The sequence below is a fragment of the Bos mutus genome, chromosome 8 (assembly GCF_027580195.1).
Source record: "Bos mutus isolate GX-2022 chromosome 8, NWIPB_WYAK_1.1, whole genome shotgun sequence".
NCBI lineage: Eukaryota > Metazoa > Chordata > Mammalia > Artiodactyla > Bovidae > Bos > Bos mutus.
This window is the reverse complement of record NC_091624.1, coordinates 37,828,663-37,847,904: the sequence shown is the minus strand read 5'-3', so window position 1 is coordinate 37,847,904 and position 19,242 is coordinate 37,828,663. Positions and strand designations below refer to the sequence as shown.

The window sequence follows — 19,242 nt, the reverse complement described above, 5'->3', positions numbered from 1 at the left end:
GGCGTGGTCGAGCTGAGGGGCGGGGCCTGTGGAGGGTGGGCTACCCGGGCTACCGGGGCGGAGCCGTTCGGGCAGGCGGTTGGCAGCACGCAGGCTCCGCGTTGAGCTGTCGGGTTCCCACGCTGCCCTCCTCTCAAGCCCGCACCGTGAGGATTCGGTCCCTACTAAGCCTCGCTTCCTCCTCCTCTTCCTCCGAGCTGCCCCCGAGAGGCGCCGCCACTTCCTGCGGGGCTAAAGAGCAGGGGTACGCGCCTGGGCCTGCGGCGCGGCGTCAGAGAAGAGGGAGGAGAAGAGGGCAGGCTGGTGGTTGTCTGGAGGGGTTGGGGCCGAGGCAGCTTTCCCGAACGGTGGACCTCGGTAGATCTGGGGGTGGGGGGGGGGGGCGGTCCACGAATAGGGCGGAGAAAGGTTGCTCTAGAAACGGATTCGATGCCCAGCGGGAGGTAGGACAGCGGAAGGATTCTTAGGGAGGTTCGAACCCCCTCCCTAGGCGGAGCTAGGTCCCTCTACCAAGCTGGGAAGGTGGGGGGCCCAGCAAGGAGGCGTGGCTCACCTGGCATCCTGCGGAAAAGAAAGTGGACGAAGCTTCTCTGGACAAAGCTTCTCTGGACTCACTGTCCGACAGCCCAGGCTAGGGGATATCGGAGACCCACCCAGCTCGGATTGGGAGTGTGTGGGTGCCTGTTCTAGCACATCCCACACCATGCATTGCATGGGAGGATGTCCTGGAGCCCAAGTAACTCCTACGCTGCCATGCACAGGAAGAGCAGCTGGCTTTATTTACAGTATGAACGGACCTGGACTCAGTGCCATGAAGTAGGGGATTGTTCCCATTTTACAGATAGAGTTCAAGGCTCAAGAAATTTAAGACTTGCTCAGCTGGTGTGTGGCAGAGGCAGAAATCTGGCTCTGAAACCATTATTTCCCACTTGTTGATTTGCAGATAAGGGCTGGAAGCTGTCTATGCTATGCTATGCTAAGTCACTTAAGTCGTGTCTGACTCTGTGTGGCCCCATAGACGGCAGCCACCAGGCTCCCCCGTCCCTGGGATTCTCCAGGCAAGAACACTGGAGTGGATTGCCATTTCCTTCTCCAATGCATGAAAGTGAAAAGTGAAAGCGAAGTTGCTCAGTCGTGTCCGACTCAGTGACCCCATGGATTGCAGCCTACCAGGCTCCTCCATCCGTGGGATTTTCCAGGCAAGAGTACTGGAGTGGGGTGCCATTGCCTTCTCTGGGAAGCTGTCTAGGTGAGAGGTTTAGGCGCTGAAGTCGCTTGCTTCAGATTTGACCCGGGCCCACCTGATTGCCTCAGTGGGCAGGCACCTCATTCCTGAGGACTCATGGAGGTGCTATCACTTTGGTGGATGGGGCAGCTGAGGGGCTGTGGCAGCCTACTCTAAAGTGCTACCATACACTGAAAGAGTTTCCTACAGCCAGTCAGACACAAGTGTAACTGCTTTACGTATGTTGCCTCAGTCTTAATGCCAGAAGTAGGCAGTTGTTACTCTCACCACTTCACAGATGAGAAAATTGAGGCTCAGGAGTTGACACGTGGTTGTGATCACACAGAATCTCCTTTCTTCACTTGGCTTCCTGGACACCACGCTTTCCTCACTTCACTGGCCGCCACTCTGTTTCATGGGCTTCTCCTCTTTCCTGGTTGTTGAAGGCCCCAGCCCATAATAGTCCACGAATGTTCTTTTCTGTGTACACTCCCTAGGGGTGATTTATAATATCTGCAGGCTGATGACTGCAAAATTTTCTATCCCAAGCCCTGACCAACCAACTCATATTCAATTGCCTCTCCTACTGGCATCTCAAACTCAACACGTTCTGCCCCCAACAACCTACTCCCTACACTCCATTCCATTCTTACTCGCCTCAGAGAATGGCGTTCTCCACTGTTCATCTCTCTGTTGTTCATCCATTTCCCCAAGCCCCAAACCTAAAAGGTGTCCTTGGTGTGCTTTTCTTATTCTTAAAGGCCATTTCCAGCCCCTCAGCAAGTCTTGTCAGTGCTACCTTCAAATTATCAGAATCAACCACTTCGTAACTCTGCTATAACCATCCTAGACCGAGCCACCATCGTGGTGGCCTGGATTATAAAGTAGACTCCAAACTGGTCACCCTGCTTCTACCTTCACCATGCCCCCTCCCCAATCTATTTTCTAAGCATGTAGGGAGATCATTGTAATCATAAATCAATTCATGTCACTTTATTTAGAAAAAGGGCTTCCCAGGTGGCTCAGTGGTAAAAAATCTGCCTGTTAATCCAGAAGAGGCAGGAGACGTGGGTGCAGTCCTTGGGTCAGGAAGATTCCCTGTAAGAGGAAATGGCAACTCACTCCAGTATGCTTGCCTGGAGAATCCCATGGACAGAGGAGCCTGGTGGGCTGCAGTCCATAGGGTCGCAAAGAGTCAGACACGTATTTAGAAAAAAAATATGTATTTAGAAAAAACTCCACATCTGTAGAAGCCCTGTCTTATCTGATTTCTATCTCTATTCCCCTATCACTTTCTTCTGCTATCATCCTGTACCATGCTCTACCTGCTTAACCACACTAACACACTAACCTAATTGCTGCTATTCCTTGAACTTACCTTGTTTCTTCCTGCCTCGGGATGTTTGTATTTGCTGTTCAGTTAACCTGAAACACCTAGGAAATGCCTCCTGTGCCCAATCAGTCGTGTCTGCCTCTTTTCAACTCCTTGGACTGCTGCCTGCCAGGCTCCTCTATCCATGGGATTTTCCAGGCAAGGATACTGGAGTGGGTTGCCATTTCCTTCTCCAGGGGATCTTCCCAACTGAGGGATTGAACCTGCATCTCCTACATCTCCTGCATTGGCAGGTGGATTCTTTACCACTGAGCCACCTGGGAAGCCCACTACTTAGCCCTATTTTACATTCAGATCTCTCAAATGTCACCTTATGAGAGAGGGCTTCTCAGACTAACCTATGTAGAATAGTTCCGCCCACCCAAATCTGCTTAACCTGCTTGATTTTTTTTCGGAGTAGTTATCACTACCCCAAATTAAACATTTAATTTATTGTTGTCTCTCTCTCTCTCATTAGGAGATCAGATGCATGAGTGTAGGAACTTTCTCTCTTGTTTACTACTATATCCTCAGCTTCTAGAACTGGACCACAGACATAGTTGGCACTGAATAGACATTTGTTAAAATACCTAGAATATTTGTTAAATATATTATTTTACGTATTTGTAAGTATACTTCCCTGTAGCTCAAACGATAAAGAATCTGTCTGCAGCGCAGGAGACCCAGGTTCAACCCCTGGGTTGGGAAGATCCCCTGGAGAATGTAACAACAACCAACTCCAGTATTCTTGCCGGAAGAATCCCATGGACAGAGGACCCTAGCAGCCTATAGTGCATTCCGTCGCAAAGAGTCAGACACAACTGGGTGACTAAAACTACTACTAAGTATATTAAATATTTTGCATATTTTACAAATATTGCTAATGAATGCTTATGATCATCTTGATAATGTGGGAACGGGAGAGGGGAGGAACTATTGCATTTCAAACACAGAAGTCAAGAGTTGTTCACCAGGGAACTGGTAAGGGTAAAGCTGGCACCAGCTGTCTATGCCTAGAGAAAAATGCCTGGCTACTGAGTGAGGATGGGTCAGAATAGTCCCCTTTCTGAAAAAGGTGAGGAGGGGAAAATGGAGGTGTCTCTTTTATATGTCCAGAAAATGACCAAGAGACAGAATCGAGCGGAGGTTAAGGGTCACAGACCTACCCAAAGACCCTCTCTGTGGCCAGAAAGCAGAAAAAGGAACAACACTTGCTTACTGTCCATCTCTTGGGAACACACAGAGTCCACTGAGGCTTGACACAGCCTCAACAGCTCCCCCATCCCAAGGTACCTAGAATTGGTCAGTTTCTTGCTTCAGAAAGGTCCAGAAAGTCAAAAGCCACCCAGGACAACATTGCCCAGCTGTCTAAACCTGAAATAGAGTTAGAGACAGAAACAGACCCAAGATAACCTTCTTCAGTTCTTTTCACTCTTGACTTTGTCAGATGAAAAATTAATACCATGAAGAGATACCAGAAGGAGGAAGCTGCAGTGCTGATTGGACAAAAGCTGGAATCTGGGTTTGATGTTTACCCATCCAATGCTGATCTTCCCAGAACCACCCAGCTGACTGCTTCTCCCTGCAGGTTGCCTTCAACTGGTTAGTGATTTCCTCTGCCCTCTTATAGTACCCTCATTGCACCTGTCATTTTACATTTTTTTTCACCCTAGTAGGTGAGAAGAGCATAGAGTAGTGCCTGGCACATGGTGGATAGTTATTTCAGTTATTTATTTCTGTATAACACACCATCTCAAAGGTTAGTATCTTAAAATTAACCATTTCTTTATCACAGTTTTGTGGGTAAACTAGCAGTTCTGCTTCACGTGGTGTCAGCTGAGGCAGTGGCACAGTTGGAAGTTCCAAAATGGTGTCATTCACAATGGCTGGCAGCTGGCACTGCTTTGGGGTTGGGTCAGAATGGGTCATGGATCAGGAGTCTCGGTTCTTCACATGAGCCTCTCCACAAGGGCCTCTCATGTGGCTACTTGGGTTTTCTCACAAACTTGACTGTGTGTTCCTGGAATGAGCATTTCAAGAACAAGGGGAGAAGATGCACATCCCAGAGGGCCTAGCCTTAAGCGTCAGGTCTGTGGGCATTTTCTTTCTTTATTCTCATGTTATGTATTTATTTTTGGCTAGCTGGGTCTTTGTTGCTTCACGCATGCTTTCTCTTGTTGCAGTGAGCAGGGGCTACTGTTTGAGCTGCGCAGGCTTCTCACTATGGTGGCTTCTCTTGTGAAGCACAGGCTCCAGGCATGCAGGCTTTAGTAGCTGCAGCTCTAGGACACATGAGTTTCCTTAGTTGTGACACACAGGCTCAGTATTTCTGGCTCTTGGGCCCAAGAGTGCAGGCTCAGTAGTTGTGGCTCACTGGGCTTTGTTGCTCTGCAGCATGTGGGATCTTCTCCAGCCAGGGATCAAACCTGTGTCCCCTGACCTGGCAGGTGGATTTTTATCCACTGTGCCACCAGTGAAGTCCGTGTGAGCATTTTAGATAAATTACAGCAGAATTCAGATTCAAGGGGAGTAAAAATAGACTCTACCACTTGATAAGAGGAGGGGTAAAGAATTGGCAGCCATCCTTTTTAATTGACTGCAGTTTGCCCAGAGACCACAAATTATTTCAATTCCTCCCCCATGTAAAATACATTAATCTTCCCCACTCCAAATTTTCCAAAGGTTCATCCCATTATAACTTCAGGTTCAAGTCCAGAATTGTATCATTTATATTAAGTATGATTCATCAGGTTCAAGAACATATGAACTATAAAACAAATTGTCTTCTTCCTCTTCCTGTTGCTGAATAGTTGAGTCCAAAGGCCATTAGGCAGGGATGAACGAGGTAGGAGTCCACATGTCATAGGTGTGGATAATGTGTCAGCTGCTGCTGCTGCTGCTAAGTCGCTTCAGTCGTATCCAACTCTGTGCGACCCCAGAGACGGCAGGCCACCAGGCTCCCCCGTCCCTGGGATTCTCCAGGCAAGAACACTGGAGTGGGTTGCCATTTCCTTCTCCAATGCATAACAGTGAAAAGTGAAAGTGAGTCGCTCAGTCATGTCCGACTCTTAGTGACCCCATGGACTGCAGCCTACCAGGCTCCTCCATCCATGGGATTTTCCAGGCAAGAGTACTGGAGTGGGGTGCCATTGCATTCTCTGAGTGTGTGTCAGAGCCCAAGTGAACAAGGGGAAGGAATAAGGGGAGGGGAGTGGCAGCCCAGCACAGGATATCAAAGCCTGAGCAGAGTGAAGAGGGCACCCATGGATTATTGGGGGATTTCTGTGAAGTAAGTCAGCCCACTGCAAGGAGTTGGAGTCCCATTGGGGTGAGGAGATCGTCAAATACAGGGAGACTGATTAAAAGTAACTGTATATAGGTAATGAGAGTCACCCAAGTTTCTGACTGCCAGAGAAGGGAGTTACAAGTATAGACAAGTAGAAAACTGAAAGGAACTCTGATACTTTACTGAAATTGGGGAAATCGCTGTGAATGCATAGTTTCAATACATAGATAATAAAATAAATATAGCTGTGTGTTTATATGTAAATATGAGTGAATACCTGGGAGAATTCTTGAGGGCAGAAGCTTCCCAAAAGTGTTAGTCCCTCAGTTGTGTCCAACTCTTTGTGACCCCATGAACTGTAGCCCGCCAGGCTCCTCTGTCCATGGGATTTCCCAGGCAAGAATACTGGAGTTGGTTGCTTTTTCCTTCTCCAGGGGATCTTCCTGACCCAGGGATCAAACCTGGGTCTCCCACATTGCAGGCAGATTCTTTACTCTCTGAGCCACGAGGGAAGCAACCTAGCACCCAAATCTTAGTTTCTAAATACGATTTTCCAATAAAAGGAACTAGGTATCCTAGAAGGAAAGGCTGATTTCAGGGACATTACAAGATAAGCCTGGAAAATCTTATGCCAGAAGGTAAAAAAGAACCCAAGATCCTGATTTAAAACCCCCACCTCCCTGCAATGTTTCCTTTTGGTTAACCATAAGTTTGTTTTCAACTGTCTGGAACTCTGTTTCTATTTTGTGAATAAGTTCATTTATATCATTTTTAATTAGATTTCATATATGAATGATATATTTGTCTTTTTCTGTCTAACTTACTTCACTTAATATGATAATCTCTAGGTCCATCCATGTTGTTGCAAATGGCATTATTTTGTTCTTTTTTATTGCTGAGTAGTATTACAATGTATATATGAACCACATCTTCTTTATCCATTTCTCTGTTGATGGACATTTAGATTGCTTCCAGCTCTTGGCTGTTGTAAATAGTGCTGCAGTGAACATTGGGGTGCATGAATCTTTTCAGCTTATGTTTTTCTCAGAGTATATGCCCAGGAGTAGGGTTGTTGGATCATATGGCGGTTCTACTTTTAGTTTTTTAAGGAACCTCCATACTGTTCTCCATAGTGGTTTTACAAGTTTACATCCCCACCAGCAGTATAGGAGGATTCCCCTCTCTCCATATCTTCTCCAGCATTTCCTATTTGTAGACTTTTTAATGATGACCATTCTAACTGGTATGGGGTGATACCTTATTGTAGTTTTGATTTGCATTTCTCTGACAATTAGTGATATTGAGCATCTTTTCATGTGCTTTTTGGCCATATGTATGTCTTCTTTGGAGAAAAGTCTATTTAGATCTTCTGCTCATTTTTTAATTGGGTTGTTTGTTTTTCTGACATAGAGTTACATGAGCTGCTTACATATTTTTTGAGATTAATCCCTTGTCAGTTGCTTCGCTTGCAAATATTTTCTCCCATTCTGTGAGTTGTCTGTTCATCTTGTTTATAGTTTCCTTTGCTGTGCATAAGCTTTTAAGCTTAATTACGATAAAGAAACTTTAATGATATATTTACATAACTTCAAAGTACCTCTCCTACAAAACACTTGTAATTTCGATGGGAAACATTAGAGAAATCCAAATTATGAAACATTCTACAAAATAACCATGCTGAAATCCTAAAAAAATTGTCAAGGTCATGATCATCAAGAAAAGATGCAGAACTGTTCCCCATTGAAGGAAACTAAAGAGAAATGGAAACCAAATGCATTACCATGATTCTGAAGTGGCTCCTTCTGCCATAAAGAATATTTTGGGGACAACCAGTGAAACTTGACTTAGGACTAAAGGTAAGATAATGGTAATACATAATATTAATTTCTTGATTTTGATGATTGTAGTTATGTCTTTACTGCTTCATCTAGTCCCAACCTAATCTAAAATAAAATGCGGTTTGGGACGGGGTTTTGGAGAGAGATGGGGGTTCCAGACACCTGAGCTTAACAATGGAGGAGGAAATGGCAACCCACTCCAGTATTCTTGCCTAGAGAATCCCGTGGACAGAGGAGCCTGATGGGCTGCTGTCCATAGGGTCGCACAGAGTTGGACATGACTGAAGCGACTTAGCATGCATCCATGTGTTGGAGAAGGAAATGGCAACCCACTCCAGTATTCTTGCCTGGAGAATCCCAGGGACAGAGGAGCCTGGTAGGCTGCCATCTATGGGGTCACACAGAGTCGGACACGACTGAAGCGACTTAGCAGCAGCAGCAGCAGTTATGTTAGAGATAATGAAGGACAGGGAAGCCTGGTGTGCTGCAGTCCATGGGGCCGCAAAGAGCAACTGAACACCAACAGTAACTTATGTTGGAAATAATGCACCTAAGATTTCAGGGTAATGTGGCATCGTGTCAAAAATTTACTCTCAAATTGTTAAAAACAGCATTTGTACTAAACTTGCAACTTTTCTGTAAGTTGTCTTTTCCCCTCATATCCAACATATAACAGGAAGACAGGGACAGGAAAATCATAATAGAAACTCCCACTTAAAAGGGGGTAATAAACATAGCAGTCCTTAAGTCTTTAGGAAATCTAGGATTCCACGGTGCAAATGTCACAGTTTCCCCCTGCTCCAGAGTCCAGAAATGTGATTCTCTGTGGTTCTTCACCCTCTGGGTTCTTGGCTCCATCCTCTGGGTCATTCCTCCTTTCCCTTGGTTTGCAGCAGAGCGGTTTGTTCAGGCTGCTTCAGTGGGTGCCCAGTGCCCTCATTTCATTTTGAACTGTCTTTGTCTATTTTAGTTCAAGCTAGTGGTACTTATACTGGTACAATTCTGTTAGGTGAGGAGAAAATAATAAAAAATTTTGTGTATTTCCCATGAAATTGAGTTTCACTCCATTCGACAAAAACTACATCCCTAAGTCTCAACACAAGTTCCTCCCTTCTTTTGTGAGTCAGGGTACCATCGGACAAATCCTTAAGATTCTTAGAAGCACTTTCATCTAGATAAGAAGTCCATAAGGCACTGCTTGAAACCTTTATGAGATTTTATGTCAAGAGTTATACAGTCATGTCCTTGACCTTGAAACCAAACATTACTGGGAGTGTCCTAGAATTAATCCTGCCTCTGGGTTTTAGTTTACTTTGAGTAAACTGTTTTTGCAGTTTGGGATTAAGATTTCTTAGAACACCTAGGTGGTTTTCTGCTTCATATAGTGTTGGCTGGCGTATGGCCTCATTCACATGGCTAAAAGTTGGTGCTGGTTGCTGTCTGGGAGTTTAGTTGGAACTGTTAGCCAAAAGTTTCAGTTTTCCTTCGTGGGGCTTTTCCACATGCCTGCTTGGGCTTCCTTACAGCATGGCAGCTAGACTCTAAGAAGGAGTATCCCAAATACATAGGAGGGAGTGGAAGATCTCTTAAGACCAAGTATTGGAAGTTATTCAGTGACACTACATTCTGTTGGTCAGAACAGGTCACAGAGCCAGCCCAGCTTCAAGAGGAGGGGAAGTAGACTTCATCTCTTGATGAGAGATGTGGTAAAGAATTTGTGTCATTATAACATAAATAAACTGTTTCTCAGGATGGTACTCCCATCCACACTTGTTTTGAGTGCCCAGGTGGGCCTCTTCCCATGACCTGAAGCGAGGTTGGCTTCCTCCTCACATTCTTTCCCCCAAACCCACAAAGTGCCCCTAATGCTGGATTTGTGCCCCATGAAGTGATCTTAGCCATCCATTCCCAGAAGTATCTATACCCAGAAAAGAACATGTCCACAGTCTGTTGGAATGAGTTCTTTCCTCAAGTGCTACTTTCTCATACCCTGGAAAGGCCAGCAGAAGCCTGGGAACTGCTCTCAATGATGTATCTGAAGGTCTGTTGGAATATCCTATCTGTCTAAATGCCATAATAATGCTACATAGCAAATAACCAACAAATCTAAGTGCTGTATGTGGCTCAGCTGGTTAAGAATCCATATGCAATGTGGGAGACCTGGGTTCGATCCCTGGGTTGGGAAGATCCCCTGGAGAAGGGAACGGCTACCCACTCCAGTATTCTGGCCTGAAGCATTCCATGAACTGTATAGTCCGTGGGGTTGCAAAGAGTCGGACACGACTGAACAGCTTTCACTTTCACTTTTCACAACAATAAAGCATATATTTCTCTCTCACGTATCCATAGGTTGGTTAGGGCAGCTCTGCTTAAGGCTGGAGATCTGTTGGTTGGCTAGGTGAGTCTACTCCATGAGTCTCTATTCTGTGTTACCTACCAAGGGCATGTATTTTCACATGGTAATGGCAAAAGCACAAGATGAGTGAGTAAAAAAATCCAGTGCCCCTTTGAGACCATGCTTGGAATGGTCACTTCTGCTCACACTGTGAGGCAAAGCAAATCACTTGGCCAACCCAACATTAGCAGGATAGGAAAATGTATTCTATCTCTAGAGAAATACAGGGAGTGGTGAGGAACGGAGAATAATGCAATCCTCCATTCCTTTTTTTTTTTTTTTAATAACAACTCACAATTTGCATTTCCCCTGATCTTCCTACCTCCAGCTTCCTGCCCTTCCCAACCTGGCCTATGGATTTGGTCAGATTTCAGAACTGGAGAGAAACTGGAAGGACACCAGCTGTTCTTTCATCCACACACAATAGGATTTTCTCACACAATACACTCTTGAGAGTTCATCCAGTTTTGTGTGCACACCTCCAGTGTCAGGGAGCCCATCATATTATGAGCCAGCCTGTTCCACTGTGGATATCACAGACCCAACTACTAAACCCTTCTCATGTTAAGCTGAAACTCACTAGTAGCAGCGATGTTCCATGGAGCCACAGAGAATAAACTGAATCTTCTTTCACTTAATAGAAAGTGAAAAAAGATTTAAAAGGTCAGACCTATGCCTTCTTCCAACATAAAGGCAGTTCCTCTCTAGGCTGACTCATATCTGTCATTTCTACTATTCTTCATGCTTCATGGTTGAGTTCCTTCCCCATCATGATCATTCTTCTTTAACCAGACTCTAGCCTGTCATTTTCCTCCATAAGAGAGCAGCACCTGGGTCTGAATTCAACATCCCAGATGGGGTCTCAGGAACAAAAGAGAGCAGGACTATCACTCACCCCCATAGTCCCATATACCACACTTTCACCAATGCTTTCTAATACAACTTTCACTTTTTGATGTTCATGTTAGAGACAGAGCTGAAGACAGAACCCTGGAACAGTGGAAACGCCCCCTACAAGTTGACTTGGAACTTTTTAAATACAGTCTTTGTACCAATCAGTGTTTTTGAATACATAGACAGTCAATTACACCACTCCTCTGCCATAGCCATTACTGCCGGTAAACACTGAGCATCACCACTTCAGGACGGCTCAAGCTGCTGCTGCGGTTGTCATGACTACTTCCTACACTACATCCACCTCTTAAATTCACCTCCTAAAAATTAAAAGTCCCTGGTGGGAATGGCTGAGCCTAATTCACGTGATTGACCCCTGGCTGCAAGGAAGTGAAAAGGAAAGTCTTTCCCTTTCTGCCTCTGTGGAAGCCAGGACAGCTTCCTTGGTGGCTCAGACAGTAAAGAATCTGCGTGCAATGTGGGAGACCCGGCTTCCATCCCTGGGTTGGGAAGATCCCCTGGAGGAGGACATGGCAACCCACTCCAGTATTGTTGCCTGGAGAATCCCATGGATGGAGGAGTCTGTCGGGCTACAGTCCGTGGGGTTGCAAAGAGTCAGACATGACTGAGCGACTAAGCACAATACAATAATGGTATTGTTGGAAAATTTCTCCAAAATAAGAAAGGGGTTTGCATGCTGAATGAACAAATGTAGTGACATAGGTTCACCCCAGTGATTTAGCAGATTACTTTTCCTCTTAATTGTACTATCATCTAGGCTTCTCTGGTGGCTCAGTGGTAAAGAATCTGCCTGCCAATGCAGGAGACACAAGTTCAATCCCTGGTCCAGGAAGATCCCACATGTGTGGAGCAACTAAGCAACTAACCACAACTACTGAGCCTGCTTCCAACATGCTCCACATGTGTGGAGCAACTAAGCAACTAACCACAACTACTGAGCCTGCTTCCCTAAAGCCTGGGAGCTGCAACTACTGACCTCACATGCCACAATTCAACTTCTGAAGCCCTTGTGCCCTGGAGCCAGTTCTCTGCAACAAGGGAAACCACCAAAATGAGAAGCCCAAGCTCCACAACTGGAGAGTAGCCCCCACTCACCACAATTAGAGAAAAAGCCCATGCATCAACAAAGACCCAGCATACTCAAATGTGTAAAATCATTTTTTAAAAATCTATTCTTAGATGAGAGCATAATTTGCAGAATCAGTTTTCCTCCCTGTAATGGACAGGTGTTAATTTTGTCTCCCCTGTGTTCATTCCTCATTCTGATAAAAGATGTCCACTCTTCCCCACGTGGTTGGGATAGTCTAACCTCACCACAGTCCCCTCAGTGAATGTGGAATTCATATCAGTCCAAACAGAGTGCTGTTTCCCTCCAGTCACAGTGATTCGTTCAGGAAGCAAAGGTCCCCTCCTCTCCAGAATTTTGGTAAGTGTTGAGAAAAAGCCTCTTCCCTTCCTCTAGGATGGCCAACCCGGAGTTGACAAGGGTATTGTATTAGTTTTCTAGGACTCCTGTGACAAATTGCCACACACTTGGCAACTGAAAACAATAGAAATATCCTCTCTCACAGTTCTGAAAGCTAGCAGTCCAAAGACAGGATGTTTCCCTAGCATTTTCAGAAGCTCTAGGGAATATCCTTCCTTGGCTCATTTACCTTCAGTGGCTTCCAGCAACCTTGACCTTCCTTGGCTTCTAGTTGCATCCCTCCACTCTGCCTCTGTTACCATATGGCCTTCTCTGTGTGTATCTCGCTCTTCTGCCGATGTATTCTCTTCTGACTAGGGCACCAATCACTAGAAAAAGGGGCCCAACCTTAATCCAGTATGACATCATCTTGCCTTAACCAATTGCGTATGTAAAGACCCTATTTCCAAAAAAGATCTTTTCTGAGGGCTTCCCGGGTGGCTCAGTGATAAAGAATTCGCCTGCCAATGCAGGAGACACAGGTTCGATCCCTGATCTGGGAAGGTTCCACATGCCTTAGAGCAACCAAGCCCATGTGCCACAATTACTGAAGCCCACACGCCTAAAGCTTATTCTCCATAGGAGAATCCATTGCCATGAGAAGTCTGCACACTGCAACTAGAGTGTAGCCCTGACTCACAACTAGAGAAAAGCCCACACAGCCACTCTTTGTTAAAGACCCAGCACAGCCAAGAATAAATGAATAAATAAATTATTTATTAAAAAAAGATCTTTTGTGAGGTTTTGGGTAGACATGAATTTGGGGGGTACACTATTCAACCCCCTAGAACTACCACGTGGAAAGAGCCTGCCCAAGAAGCCGAAAAGGAGGTGGGAGTGTGCCCTGCCATGGCCATATCAGACTGCTCTGGACTCATCAGTAATGTGAACTGGCAAATCCCCCTCCCTTTTCCCCTTAGATCTGTTTGAAGTAACAGAAACCGATCACCACCCCTCCTTTTTCAAAACTGGAAAATCATTTGCACATGACCAGTGTTCCAAACTTCTTCCTATTGCACTCGTCCTCCAAAACCCTCTGACAGGGATTGCGCAATCTCACTTGAAAGTTTTCTCAGTGTCTTGGATTGACTTCATTTGGACAGGAAACAAATTTATTTCGAGCAGCTGGATGAACTCTTGCAATGTCTTCTATTTTACAGACCACAAAGACAAGTGAGCCCAGAATTGAAGAGCGAGCACTGCCTACATTCCTGAAGCTTCTTGCCCCATTGTCGCTCCCGAGACCCAACAGCATTTCTACCCATGGATTCTGTACCATTCTCCTTCTCTTGGAATCTTCCAGGTATTGCATGAGTGAAGTTCAGACTTTACAGTCAAAGAGACTGACAAATAGGTCATGTACCGAGCAGGGACAAAATAAGAGAAGGAGAAGGGTAAGGGATGCTTAGCCTAGGCACACAGGTCAATGTGGATCACTGGGCAGGTAGGTAGAGGAGAGGCCATTCCTGGCAGGAATGAAGTTTCAGGATCCAGAATAGAAACTTGCTCCTGGCAGGCCGGGTGGGTGGGGGCTTCCCCCGGCTTCCTTGGGAGCCACCTGGGCTGCCTGCCAGTCCTCCCCTGGGAATTTCCCAGTCTTCCTAATTGTGTAAGACTGGCCTTGCCAGAAGACACCTGTTCCCACTAAGCTCTGAGGGCTGAGGTGTCCCTGTTTTATTACTGCCTGTCATTACAGTCTGAACTTCCTAAGTTTGGGCTTACCTGGTAGCTCAGATGGTAAAGAAACTGCTTGCAATTCAAGAGACCTAGGGTTGATCCCTGGGTTGGGAAGATCCCCTGGAGGAGGGCATGGCAACCCACTCCAGAATTCTTGCTTGGAGAATCCACATGGACAGAGGAGCCTGGTGGGTTATAGTCCATGGGGTCTCAAAGAGTAGGACACTACTGAGCACAGCACAGCACCTCCTAAGTATCTGGGAAGAGCTGCTGCCAGCTGGTTGTTATTCTGCTCCTCTTCCCAGTCAGCACACCACTCTGTTATTCCCTAGCCTGGGAATGTGAGGGGGAAGGTGGCCTGCTGGTTGGACCTGCAGTTGTTGACAGCAATCCAAGACCAGCCCTTATGTTACAGGCAGGATGGTCAACTTACCCCTACTTGCCCATGAACATGAAAGTCTGTTGCTAAGTCATGTCTGACTCTCTGTGACCCCATGGATTATAGCCCGCCAGGCTCCTCTGTCTATGGGATTCTCCTGGCAAGAATACTGGAGTGGGTTGCCATTTTCTCCTCCAGGGGATCTTTCCGACCCAGGGACTGAACCCAGGTCTCCTGCTTTGGCGGGTGGATTCTTTAGCACTGAACCACTATTCCAGTTTTAAAAGTGAAAATCAGCATCCCAAGACCCCTCTCAGTTCTTGGAAAACTAGGAGGGTTAATCAGCCTAATTATAGACGCCCCCAGGTCCTCAGTGGAAACCTGCATTAACACTGGGCCTCAGAGGCACCATCCCAGGTCTGGGGACTCCAGCCTCCTACTCTCCTAAGTACTCCCACACAACTGGCATTTCTGAAGCTGATTTCTGAAAATCACTGTAGGCCGTATGGCGAGTTAAGAGCACAGATGCTAAAGCCTCTCATTCATGAACTGGGTGAACTTAGACAAGCTAGCTAACCTCTCAGTGCCTCACCGGAAAAATAGTATCAATAATAGTACATCTACTGTGCCATGGTGTTGTGAGAAAAGTAAGAACAGTGCCCAACTATATAAATGCTGGCAATTACTTCCGTGCCCTCACTCTGATCTAGTTAGTGCCTCCTCCCTCCAGTGGGCACATGCCCACCTCTTCCTGGGCACACACCAGAGTCCCAGTGGCATGGCACAGACCGTGGGAGGACCCAGGCTGTCTCTAGAGACTTCACCTGGGCCTCTTCTCCCTGAGTTTCAAGATGGGGTGTCAGAGGAGGGCCTGCTTTCTTTCATTTCTGGGCAGAATCCCTAAAGAGGAACACTCAAGGCGCCCTTTGGAAGGCACAGCAGGAAGGGATGAGCACAGGACCTCAAAGGCTTGGCCAGCCCTCTGGTACTGACAGAGGCCCCTGTGTCTCCAGTCCACTGCCATCGTGGTCGGCCTAGTCCATCAACCTGTTTCTCAGCAGCTGTGCTCTCACACCTGTCAGCCAGAAATAAGAAATTCCAGTCCAGGAGTGTTGTCTCCTGACAACTTTGCCGACAATCACAGCACGCCTTGAGGGCTTACTACGTGTGCATGGTTGAGAAGTGACAGAGTTGCTGCAGACGGCTAATCCCCACGACCACTGACAACTGGAGGTGGGGGTGACTGCCCACAGAGTCACCCTGGCCTGCGTTCATTTCCTCCACTCTGTTCTGGGAAGTGTACACACCAACCCTGGCTTTGTGTGTCACAGTGAAAGCAAACCCCGGTGCCCTGGTGCTGGATTTCAGGTCCTCTAAGGAGAAAACCCTGGGAGTGCCTGCGGGTCTCCCCACCTCCCCTCAGGCCAGCCACACCAGGCCAGCTCTCAAAGGCCTCTTGTGTGTCTCCCTTTTCTCTCATCTTTCCCCACTCTGATAAATGTCTTGGGATTAGCCCTTCTGTGTTTATTGGATGAGCAATTTGTGTCTGTCTGAAAAGCTGTGTCTGAATAATATTTGGCACGAGCTGAAGAAATGTGATCTGCCACGTTCCCCTCCAGGCAGCTCTCAAGCCAGCACATCTCCTGCCAACAGGGCTGCACGGCTCTGCAGCTGGGTCTCCAGCCGAAACATGTGTGTGGAGTGGGAAGCAGGGAGGGGGAGTGGGTAAAAGGGTGAGGGAGGTGCCTGGGGTGGCACCAGAGTCCCTGAGCAACAGAGGGATAGGGCAGCCTGAGTGAACCTGCTAGTCATCCTGGAGCCCCGAGAATAATTTGGGGACAGGCCTCCATGTGGCTCGGGAGCCCAGATGGTTACGTGGGCCCAGAATCCCAGGTGTGAACAGCAGCTAAGGAGATTCAAGAGAGTCCAGGAGTGGCTGGAAGCTCTCGGGCCTGGAGTGGTCATTAGGGCTGGGCTGCTGAGGTCTGAGTGTTTGTGTGGGACAGGGAGAGGTAGGAGGCTCTGAGGCTGTTTAAATGTTTCCTCGCTCCATCTTTACAGGCTGCCTGGGAACTGGGGGGCACAGAGCTTGCAGTGACAATCAGGCAACCCAGCCATGATGTGCTGCAGAGCGTGGAGGAAGAGGAAATTTGGTGGGTGTGGGTGTGTCAAGAACTTCCACCCCCATTCCACCCCACCCCAGAAACCGCTATTATCCCTCCTCAGCACCCTCTCTGCTCCTATCTTAAGGCCCACATCACTTCTTGAATCCTGTGACTCAGGTCTCCATCCTTCCACCACCTCTGCCCTACTCTCTCCCAGCCTGTGATCAGACTGAAGACAGGACATCATCCCTGGGCTCCTAATGGCGAGCACAAGAGGAGAAGGATGCCGAGGAAGCATCAACCCTGGTTTACTGAGTCAAGGGATGAATTAGAGAAGCTGGGAGCTCAGACCTCGGTGGTCACAGGTGCCCAGGAAGATAGCAGGTGACAAGTCAGGCAGAAGCAGCAGGGCAGGACATTGGTTCAGGAGTCAGAACGGAGCTGTAACAATCCTCAGCTCTGCCCAAGGCTATGGGGAAGGCCGGCCGCTCAGGACAGGCCCCTTGCGCTCTTTGTATATCTATATTAGCGTTCCACACAGTTCCATCACATGGAACTGACCGGGTTTCCATCCGTTTGGTTAATGTGTTTTGAATCTCTCCCTTGTACTTATACTCCATAGGGTACCATCTGTCTCCTCAAATAGAATAAAAAAAAAAGCAGAGGTACCATAAAAAGATAGCAGCAATCTAATGCTCTCACTGAGGCACAGAGAGAAGGCGATAAAAATTCAGAAGAGAAAGAGGTTAATTTCACTTGAAGGAGCAAGGAAGTCTTCATGGGGATGGGGCAATCCATAAGAACCTCAACCTGGACCAAAGTACCCTTGCACCCCAAGAGTGCTGTTCATCACCACCTACTCCCTCCAACCCTCCACCTCTCCCTGATCCCCAGCCCCAGCACACACCCGATTTGGTGCCCATGGCTGATTTTGCTGACTGATCCCTTACTCTTTCTTTTTAAAAAAAAATTTATTTGACTGTACCAGGTCTTAGCTGTGGCATGTGGGATCTAGTTCCCTGACCAGGGATCGAACCCAGACCCCCTGCACTGGGAGTTTGGAGTCTTAGCCACTGGACCACCAGGGAAGTCCCTGATCCCTTATTCTTTCACTGAAAACAGGTATGTCCACAGAATCCTTCTCAACACGGCAACACAGCCAGATGATCGGAGCAGGCATGTGGCTCACATTTGCCATCCCTTACCCTGGAAGGTATGTACAACTGGGACTTGCAGGGATGGGAGACAGAGGGAACAGGGCAAGCGGAGACACCAAGGTGGGGAAACACAGACATATGTGATGAAGGTGAGTGACCTGGCGTGGGTAAGTTTCCTGAGGACCAGGGAACAACATGGCTGAGAAAGTAGGTTGAGGTAATATCTGGATTAGGGTCTTGCCAGGCTAAGGCTTGTGGGCTCAAGGCTGGGAAGGGGGCAGAGGCAGTCTGAACTGAGCTGTTAGGGAAGACATTTTGGTGGCAGTGGGCAGGGTGGGCTGGGGTGGGGAGAAGCTGGAGGCAGATAGAACAGAGTCACAGCAGACAATCCTCAGCAGCCGGTGACAGAGCCCCCTCTGAGCTCTTGCAGCACTTGGCAGAGACATCTGCTCCACACTCGCTCTGCCGTCTCTCTTGGAGCTGTCTTCTGACAGCCTGATGGCCCCCATGGCCTGCAGCTCCTTGACAGCAGGAACTGTCTGCTGCCTTTCTGGGGCCCCAGGCCTGACATGGTTCTTGGCAGGTGCTCATTAGATATTTGCGAAGTTACTGAATAGGGCAGTGAAAAAAAGAACAAGGGGCCTACAGAGAAGGGCACAGATTTCCGGGATAACATCCTGTTTAGCAAGTGCAGTTCCTTAGGCCAGGCATGAGCACAGCAGTCTCTGGTGTGTGTAGAGAAGCTAAGGTCTGTGTGGGCAGCGCAGGAGGGGAAAGAACACCAGTTCATATCTGCTGCTGCTGCTGCTAAGTCTCTTCAGTCGTGTCTGACTCTGTGCGACCCCACAGATGGCAGCCCACCAGGCTCCCCTGTCCCTGGGATTCTCCAGGCAAGAATACTGGAGTGGGTTGCCATTTCCTCCTCCAATGCATGAAAGTGAAAAGTGAAAGTGAAGTCGCTCAGTCATGTCCGACTCTTAGAGACCCCATGGACTGCAGCCTACCAGGCTCCTCCATCCATGAGATTTTCCAAGCAAGAGGGAGTGGGGTGCCATTGCCTTCTCCGCCAGTTCATATCTAGAGGCTGGGAATTGCTGTGAGTGTGTGCGCGCGAATATGTGTGTGTGTGTCTTAGGGCTTTTCAGAGAGGTGGACAGACAGGAGACCCCATGATCTATACTGTACTAAGGTGCCTTAGGAAATGTACTCAGACTCTTTCGATTGCAAGTGACAGAAACTCAATGAGGGCAATCTTAGAGAAAATGGGTATTTATTGGCTCATAAGGTGCCTTTCAGTTCAGTTCAGTCACTCAGTCGTGTCCGACTCTTTGCGAGGAGACAGCCAAAACTAAGGGTTCCAGTAATGTCCATCTCTTTTCATTTCCAATGTCAACTTTTCTCCACTGGTCAGTTAGCCTCACTCTCAAA

At 47.5% G+C, this 19,242-nt stretch overlaps 1 long non-coding RNA gene across 1 annotated transcript; it reads left to right on the top strand.

Moving 5' to 3' along the window:
- Positions 1–4,053: 4,053 nt before the first annotated feature.
- Positions 4,054–17,869, top strand: LOC138988966 (uncharacterized). The gene is made up of 3 exons (XR_011465232.1): positions 4,054–4,199; positions 13,657–13,799; positions 17,780–17,869. It is a non-coding gene; the product is annotated as an uncharacterized lncRNA (long non-coding RNA).
- The last annotated feature ends 1,373 nt before the right edge of the window (positions 17,870–19,242 follow it).